Genomic DNA, 8,724 nt, shown 5'->3' with positions numbered 1-8,724 from the left:
CTTATGAATTGCCACCGGTACTTGTGTTTACACTCGAGACGTCTCACGAGATCAAGAAGGGTTGTTGGGTCAAGAACATCATTCGCAAAGTGCATCCGTGAAACGAGATTATTTTTGCGTCATGGATTGGTCCTGGTTTACTGGTACTTGGTGTCACGACAAGTGTATAATTATTTCGATCTCATTGGAACACGTGTCCTGCGGCCTTTTACGTCAAAAACCAATTGAGCTTTGCAATACTCGGCTTTCCAGACGATTCCAGGAAAGATCATGCTACGAACGTCATCGACGCAACAAAAGAGAGACGTCAAGATTACGGTAAATGAAAACCGGTCCTATTGATCAGCGTCTTTGTGGCCGGTCCGCGGTAGATCGTTACTGCATTTTTAATGAATGTTACCCACGTCACGGAGTATAACGTTTTTGTCTGGTTTCATTTGATGCGTTTTTCTCGAGAACGATATTCATGAATATGAACGATACTCTTTTGTGTTTCTTTGAACAGAAATTGTAATATATGCTTATCGTAATTATTCGATGAAGAACGATGAGATAACAGCGACTCGATAAGCGTGGCGATTGATGGAGTCGGCCTACATTATCATCGGCAGATCGAGTTTCCAGGAAAGAAATGAAACTTCGCAAAATCACGATGCCCGATCGATCATGGAATGATTCGTAATTATTCGCGCGAACACGCGCGAGATAAGTAAGTCGTATCGCTTGAACTCCGTTTCAGAAAATGCATGACGTAGCAAGGCCGCGTTACATTTTACCAATTCTGCGGCTTAAGAAAGTCCTTGGTCCTTTACGAGCGAGGGAGCCTTGAGTTAAACGGATGCAGATCGAAACCGTCGCAGAGAAACCCGCGGTAACGTTTGGATCTCTTTTCACCGCGCGATTATTTCGCGCGGCCAAACAAATCCCACGCGACGAAGTGAACAAAGGGAAACGTTGAAAAATCTATTGAAAATTTTCCATTGCCACGACTGAACCGAGAGATAAGTGTCACGAGCTTTCGATTTTTGCTTCGCTCAGAGGCGACAACGCCGTGTCGTTGCATTACAATTCTTAACGGCGCGGGAGTAAATTATGTGTACGATGGCCTCCAGGTTATCGAGAAGCATTATTGTCCCATCTTCGCTATTTATTGCGACAAGGAAGCAACGTGCACATCTGCAACGCGACGCGACTTATTTCTGTTCTTATCTGCATGATTGTTAATAATAACGTGTGGCTATTGGCGCCCGTCACTGAACGATAATACACCAGCTGACCGTCGGCGGGGTCGATGGGAAAATTTGCAGCTTGCAATAACATGTTTGTCATCGCGGCATGTCGGTATTGGCGCCTAGTTTAGCAACCGGATTCGTTTCTGCGCGATTCCGACCGTGTACGTAGGAGAGAGTTGGCTAACGCATACCGATCGCCTATATCGCGCTTCTCCGGTTTCTTTAAAATTTAAATATAGAAAACGTTTGCAATTCCTTTATCGTTACTGAATACACGCTCGATCTCGCGATGATCACATGTACGAAACGATTGAGCAATGCGAAGCACTGGCAAAAAATTGACGGATGATATTTCGTTCTGTGCATGCGGTGCATAGTTCGAACGATCAGAAATGAATGACGCAATTTTATTTTACATGTTTTATATTCTGTAAAATTCTATCGAAATCAAGGACTCTTTCGCGTCGCAGGCTGGTTGATCTAATCTTGTTGATCAAGGTATTCAAAGATGGAGAATAGGAAGACTCGATTAGAAGCTAAAGGCCTATTGGTATCGTAAATTCTATTTCGAACTCCTGGCTGAGCACGATGCAGTTTCTCACAGTCTCGTTACCGGAAGGCATCCTTGTTCGATCCGTGACCAGATCGTTTAGAAACAGTCTCCGTTCTCTACCGACGCCAGATCGTCTACAATCTTTCCATACCCTTATCTAGTTTAAACAGTGTCATTTGAGTCTTGATAACTATGTGACTGCAAATCGCTAACCATCCCCTGGCGCCCACCCACACGAATGGCTCTATTCGATCCTTGACCCAGTCACAACCATTCGGAAAGAGAAATAGCGTCGTGCTATGTCTTCCAAGCACTATCAAAATACGCCAACGGACATCAGAGGGATTAGTCTCGGAATAGAACACGTCTTTGCTCTCCAAAGAAATTTACAAAATATTCCCTGGTGTACGACGTATTCTGTTTCGTTAAGATTTCTCAACAATGTATACACGTTGGAAAGAGTGGTTTGAAATGTAACAGCGAAACAGGATCAGGTTCTCTGTCCCTGGTAATTGTAAAAGCTTGGTGTCCATTGTGCAACGCGGTTAATGTTGATTTAAAGACATGACCCACGTCATGTTCGTGGGTTGAAAAAGAACACTTTAGCTGGATGCGTAGATCCCTGGGCGTTATCAAACGAAGCAAAGGCATTCAGCTTGCTCCTATTCACGCGTATTTTTTTTACCGACGGTTAGCCGGCCAAGCTTATTTCATTTTCATTATTCTCTTCTCTGTTCGCAAATATTTATGCGTATTATGTATCGCGCCCGTGTCACGCTTTTGTGCTATTTCTAGTTCAACAAACGCAACGTTATCGCGTTGCATTTGTAGCGGTAGCTCGTCTCTGTCGGTTCTGCCTGTTACCGATGCCAACGTCATGTTCTCCTTTGAAGCAAGATCCGTGTGCAAGTTTTAGATTGCAAGACGAAAGATCTTGTACCGGCTCCCTTGCGATCAGGCACCGACTTGTGCGCTTCTTCCTCGACGAGTTTATTCGGCGAAAACCGGAAACGATTAGCGGTGGGAATGTAAATCCGTGCGCGCGGAGGTTGAAAGTTGCTATCTTTGGAATGTATGCAGAAAATACAGGCTGATGTAAGAGGGAGGTTGCAGAATTTAGATGCGGTGGATTCCGGAGGAATCGATATGCAGATAATTTTAGTTGAAACAATCTCAAACGCGAAGCTTGAGAGTGCATCCTTTACTTCCTCTTCTAAAGAAAAGAACAAACGGTATGCTGGAATTATGGAGTGTAAAGAAGATTCTCTTTATCCGGCCGCGAGGTCCTCGACGAATCTGTATCGACTTGTGCGTCACAAGCTTACGATACGCTAATCTTAATGTCTCTGCGTACGAGAGTATTTCCATTTATAGCGAACGTACTAATAGGCGCTAATTTCGAACGACAGTCTAACCCGGCTAATAATAAAACTGCTGGTACTTTAAATTATGAGAATACGTAAACAAGTCCCAAGAATCTTACGTTGGATGAGGCGGAAACATCGTTGGCGCAAACAAGCACAATGCTTGGCATAGAGTGCTAAGCATAGTAGAGATTCTAGAAAATCGCCGCGGATTTCCACGAATTACCAACGAGCAGTTACTCAGGTGCAATCGCAATGTATCCATTTAATCTGTATACAACATCTGACTCACAAACACCGCGTCATCTTATCTTCCGCGTCTTTCGGGATATCTACTCATTAAAGATTGCTTCTATGCTATCGTTCCCTCTGTTACAATCATAAATCATCCAAGGTAATTATGCACATTTCCCCAAGCCAGAATACCGGGGCACTTCTACATCGTTCAACAACCAAGTTCTACTCTCGAAACTTGGTAGACGTAGCGATTCCTACGAAGCGTCGAGGATCCGTTGGATAATCGCCCGACATTGAGACCTTTCGCGATGTCACGCGTGAAGAACGTGTACGTGTCCAATCGACATACGCGTCTGTACTTATAAGTATGCCAGTCTACCCTGTTATTTTCGGCGTAATAGCGACGCAGGTCGTCGCAGAGCGCGGCGCCTACGGCGTCGTGACGCGCCGTCTCGACACCCACGTGAACATTTTTGAAGGCGCATACTGTCACGATCGCTGCCAAATTGTTCAGTTCATCGGCAGCTGGGCCTGGGACAACAAGAGACCTATCGCAGGGGCAACGGATGCGTTTGCGTGGGCGTAGCGATTGTGCAGCGCTGCAAGGCCGAGTTACGTTTAGAATAGACAACCAACGTGCTCGATCGTCGACCGGTACTTTTTCGTCCTGACTCTAATCCTTGCACGACCACGCCATTCTAGTCGGCGTAAAGTGTCGCGACGATAAAAATTACTTCGTTCGACGCGACATAGGCGTATTCTTAGATATATTCGAAAATACTTTGTTCCGGAATACAGAGTGTATCGGTTCGGTACCAACGACGCGGGGAATTCGATGCGACGTTCAATTTTCGCGCCAAGAGCGCAGGACGTCCTTGGAGAAGAAGCCAGGGTGACCACGTTAACGAGGGTGTTCGAATTAAATATCGCCTCGTGATTAGATTACACGCCAGATGAAGGGAGCGACGTAATTGGGACGAAGAAACGCCGATTCCTTTCGATTTCGTCTTGTAAATTCAAAGAAAAAGTAACGAAGATGTGTAACGATTTATAAGTATAAGAAATAGAATTATAAGCATCGGAATAGAGGCTTAACTGAGTATAGAGAGTCGCATGTTTCGCGGATATAAACACGAGGATACGATCAAATCCCATAATCCTACGACGGTGGAAAGATATTACAGATATTACAGACTGTTGTCTCGATGGAGTAAAATTATATAATCGATGACGTAGAATCCTGTATTTTTGGTTGCTACGTGGTACGAGACAATAATAGACTGTATTCCTCGATAAGCTAATAAGTAATAACGATACGTGCTGCTGTGACGCGTATTAGCCTGTACTCTTGACGCACGTTGCTTGCTTGGACAGCTGTACGCGCAATTTTCCTGGATCGAATAGTTTACACGTTAATTTACACTGACCTATCCTAGCTCTAACTCCACCCATGAATAGGGCGAATGACGCAGATGCAGAGATAGGCAATTGTTTATCTAAACGATCCTCCTACACCCTTCCATGGTTGCGAATATCGCTACAATTTTACCTCTGCCATGCTATCCTATTTGCAATCGAACGGAAGACATTCAATTTCAGCGACTCGACTCGCGGATCTATCATTTCTTCGACTGACGTGTCAAAGTTGTACGCGTCGAACAGTACCACCTACGAGGTACGCACGCGTGAACCAGGTATGAACGAAAGGGACACCTCAATGGAAATTCGTACGGCCAGATATACCACGCACGTCGAGATTCATAAATATGAACGTCTGTAGTTAATTCAAATTTACACATCGACGACTCAATCGATAACTATTGCAGCACGTGCAATCTAAACGAGGAGAGTACGTGCTACGAAATATGTTTTGAATCTCGTAATCTTACGTCTTCAAGAAAATAAAAAAAAAAAAAGATTGACAACGTCCATTCGTACAGAGCTCGATTTCGTTTGATCGATACGCGTACCCATTTTACACATTTGTGAAGTTGATCAATCGTTGAGACGTGCGCAGTTGGCGTGGACAATTATGTCCGCTTCGCATTACGTTCCCCAATTGGATTCGCGCGTACGCGAGAAGTTGGCATCTGACACTTCGAATTGTTGGTAATATCTTCATAATTGATTCACGATTCTAATCGCGTACAGCAAATAACTTCGATGCCACGATCGTTTATAGACTAGTAGATCCGATCATTGAGTCATACATGGAAATATCGATCGGGTGATCGTAATACGCGTCCGACATGCATTCAACAAACATTTGAACAGAATCCATGTTGGCGTTTGAAGATTGAAATTTCGATGATCAAGTTTCTACCGCTTAAACTATTCAACAATTGCACAACTGTGATATAACAAGCGTATTATTGTTGTTATTATTATATAACAGAAGAGCAAACATAATTCTGTAGGCGCCTCGCTCGAACAGCAGACTATAAATCCGTAACGAATACTCAGATGTTGGCATTTGATGTTCGAACAATGTTCTTACACTGTATTGCGGCGCAAAACTATTGTCTCGGTCATCGATTGAGACGTAAATAGTCGATATCCTCTTCGTCTCTGCAATGACAAATTTCTTCGCATCACGCACGCGGCACGCTGCGCTTCGCGATCGCGCGTAAATTGGTCCCTGAAGATTAGCACGGTCGCCGATTGTGAACAGTTTGGCACGATTCAGACGCGATAAATAGTTAACGGCGAGCCATGCTTATTGCCAAATATCACGGTGCTCGCGCGCAGGCGTGCATGCATTTTTAAATAAATTATCTTGGCCAGCGGCGTCTCGATAATCTCGTTAGCGACGATGTACTTTGTAACGCGTGAGTTTCCTTCGATTCCAAACCCGTGTCAATGTTCGATTCGAAAAATTTATTCCTCCTACAACGCGTTCATTTTTGTCGACCTCGCGGACGAAAGGTTTAGAAACTTGAATAGGAGTTTGAACTTTGTGCCGCAAACAGTTAAGCGATAGGAAGACACGTGGCACTCGCAGAATTGCTTAAGTATCATCGGGCTTTGATCGTGATAGCAGAAAGTTCGGACGGGCTGATAATCGGATCAGACGGTTCGTCAACGAAGCGACCAAGAGGCAACATAATCGGGCGAGGTTGTATCGACCTTGGTACGAGATCTTGTTGATTCTCAGCAAGGACGATATCATCTGGCTGGAAATTCTCCGTTGCCGTCTACCGCGGCCTATTCGCTCTTTTCAAGGGAAACCAGTCTTAGCCGGGCTTCTGCATCGGTTTTCTGCCCTCCGCACAGATGTCGGTGTAAGGTTCTGCCATCAACCGGTTACCGACCACTCGACCAGTTATGCAGCAGTTTAAAACTCTGAGATCGCAGCACGAGCCAGCGTTTTGTTTGCGAGGTATCTTGCAACCGGTTTCGTTATGAATGTCGCATCAGGAAGCACGCGTCCACGGTGATCCTTAGATAATTTACAGAGAATAGAATGCCATCGGTTCGAATCAATTGAACCACTTTTAATACACGAACAACCATCCATCGACGCCGAGTCGATCAGGATGAAAATCGACCATCGCTCTCGCTTACATATTCCTCTCCATAGAGTACACTACGTACGTTATTTAATTATTCAATGTTTCGGTTATCTTCAGGAATATAATCACGTGTATTATTATATAAAGATTTCCATTCTTATCCTTATATTAATTTTTCATCACCGATATCGTACTTTACCTTAAGGTTAAGAATGAGAATCTTTATATATTGATACATGTGTATACATATATTCCTGGAAAAGGTCACGAAATATGTTCATATACGTTTTCATTTTACTCTAGAACTCTAATGACATTGAATTGTACCGATAGACGCCACGTGGACAAGATTCCAGATTAACCATTCGAATCTGTACATGTTCTTCTCGTATTTCAAAGAAACCTCTTCGATTCCCCGTACTGTCACGCCTTGCAGGCAGATTACATTGCCTCGCGAACATAAACACCGAATTCCCAGTAAACAAAGATCGCAATGTACACTCCACGTAAATAGACTTAACGGAGCGGCTTTTGTTTACATCCCTTTCTTTGTCGAACGATAGATTCCGTTTGTTGCGAAAGATGACTACACCTTCAATTTTATCGTTCAATTCTGTAACCGTCGATACAATCCGTTCCTAGTCGATGCGCCGGCGCGTCGAGCTTAAGTTTGCTAGACGACTTTTGAGGAATCATACATTGCGTTTGCCAAAATTCCACACCGATCTAGGCTAAACATATCCCTCAAATTTCAATCGGTTTCTATCTCTGTTTCATTGACAATTTTAATCATGTTGCATCTATAACTTAAGTAATAAACGATCTATGACGTAATATTGCGTTAGCGGTATCTCGTGAGGTGGTTTCTAGAACGAATTGCAAAGAACGGTACGCTTGTTCAACTGCAATGTTGTAACGGTTCCGAGTACATTTTCTTACAATTTTTATTTAAATACGCAGAACGGAGTTTTCCTGAATGAGAGCACCAGCCTGGCCTCCCCTCCGATCACCTTTCTACCGTATCTACGTCGTACTCAAATGACACTGAAAGCGCGGATGCAGAGAGCTCCGACCGACCGAAATCAATACCACGTTGGCCTACTACGCCGTGGCCTTCTTTTCATCTAAATCTGTTTGCCATGGAAGACAATAAAGGACAACTAAAACGGTCATCTGTACTAATTTCGTTCAAGATTTCACCGAGTCTCGTCATTGAAATTCTCGTTTAACTCAATTTAGGACAGCTATAACAATTGTTTATCTTTCTCCACTCTTCTACGTATCAAAAACAAATCAGATTACATCGTAAATTATTCGAGAATATCCAGCGTCAAACTACAGTGTTAATCGTTGCTTATGCCAACGGTATTTGAATAAATTTTTAATATCGTGACTAAGCGAATACTTGCTAAGTCTAGACTCGTGTGACTAATCTCTGCCTCTAAATGCTGATCATTCGTCGATTGCACGATTCGCGTTGCCGAGGATTGAGTAATTTAAAGATAAGAATGTTACGATGCAGGGATAAGCAGATCGAAAGCTTCCAATCATTAACGTAAGGTTTCTTTGGAGAAGCTCAGTCGAGAGCTTACAGAAGATCTAACAGAAGCGATGAAGCGTACGAATCGAAACTTTCCAATGAACAAACCACGAGTAATATTAACGACGATTACTCTTTGAAATTTCGAAACAAATTAGCGACAAGGAATTATATATTGCGATCCAAATTCAAATTCTTATCGTTCCTTCGAATGAATCTGACCGTGTACCGCTTTGAACGTAGTGTTGTTAATCAAGGAATGCTTCGGGAAGGTTAAGGAAGTAAA

At 43.4% G+C, this 8,724-nt stretch overlaps 1 long non-coding RNA gene across 1 annotated transcript; it reads left to right on the top strand.

Annotated features, from left to right (window-relative positions):
• The first annotated feature begins 757 nt into the window (after nucleotides 1-757).
• On the top strand, nucleotides 758-8,291 carry LOC128874003 (uncharacterized). Its single transcript, XR_008456545.1, has 2 exons — nucleotides 758-6,765; nucleotides 7,859-8,291. It is a non-coding gene; the product is annotated as an uncharacterized LOC128874003 (long non-coding RNA).
• Nucleotides 8,292-8,724: the final 433 nt, after the last annotated feature.

This window comes from Hylaeus volcanicus, chromosome 3 (genome assembly GCF_026283585.1).
Source record: "Hylaeus volcanicus isolate JK05 chromosome 3, UHH_iyHylVolc1.0_haploid, whole genome shotgun sequence".
In the NCBI taxonomy this organism is placed as follows: domain Eukaryota; kingdom Metazoa; phylum Arthropoda; class Insecta; order Hymenoptera; family Colletidae; genus Hylaeus; species Hylaeus volcanicus.
The sequence above is the reverse complement of the archived record's forward strand: the minus strand, read 5'-3'. Positions and strand labels throughout refer to the sequence as shown.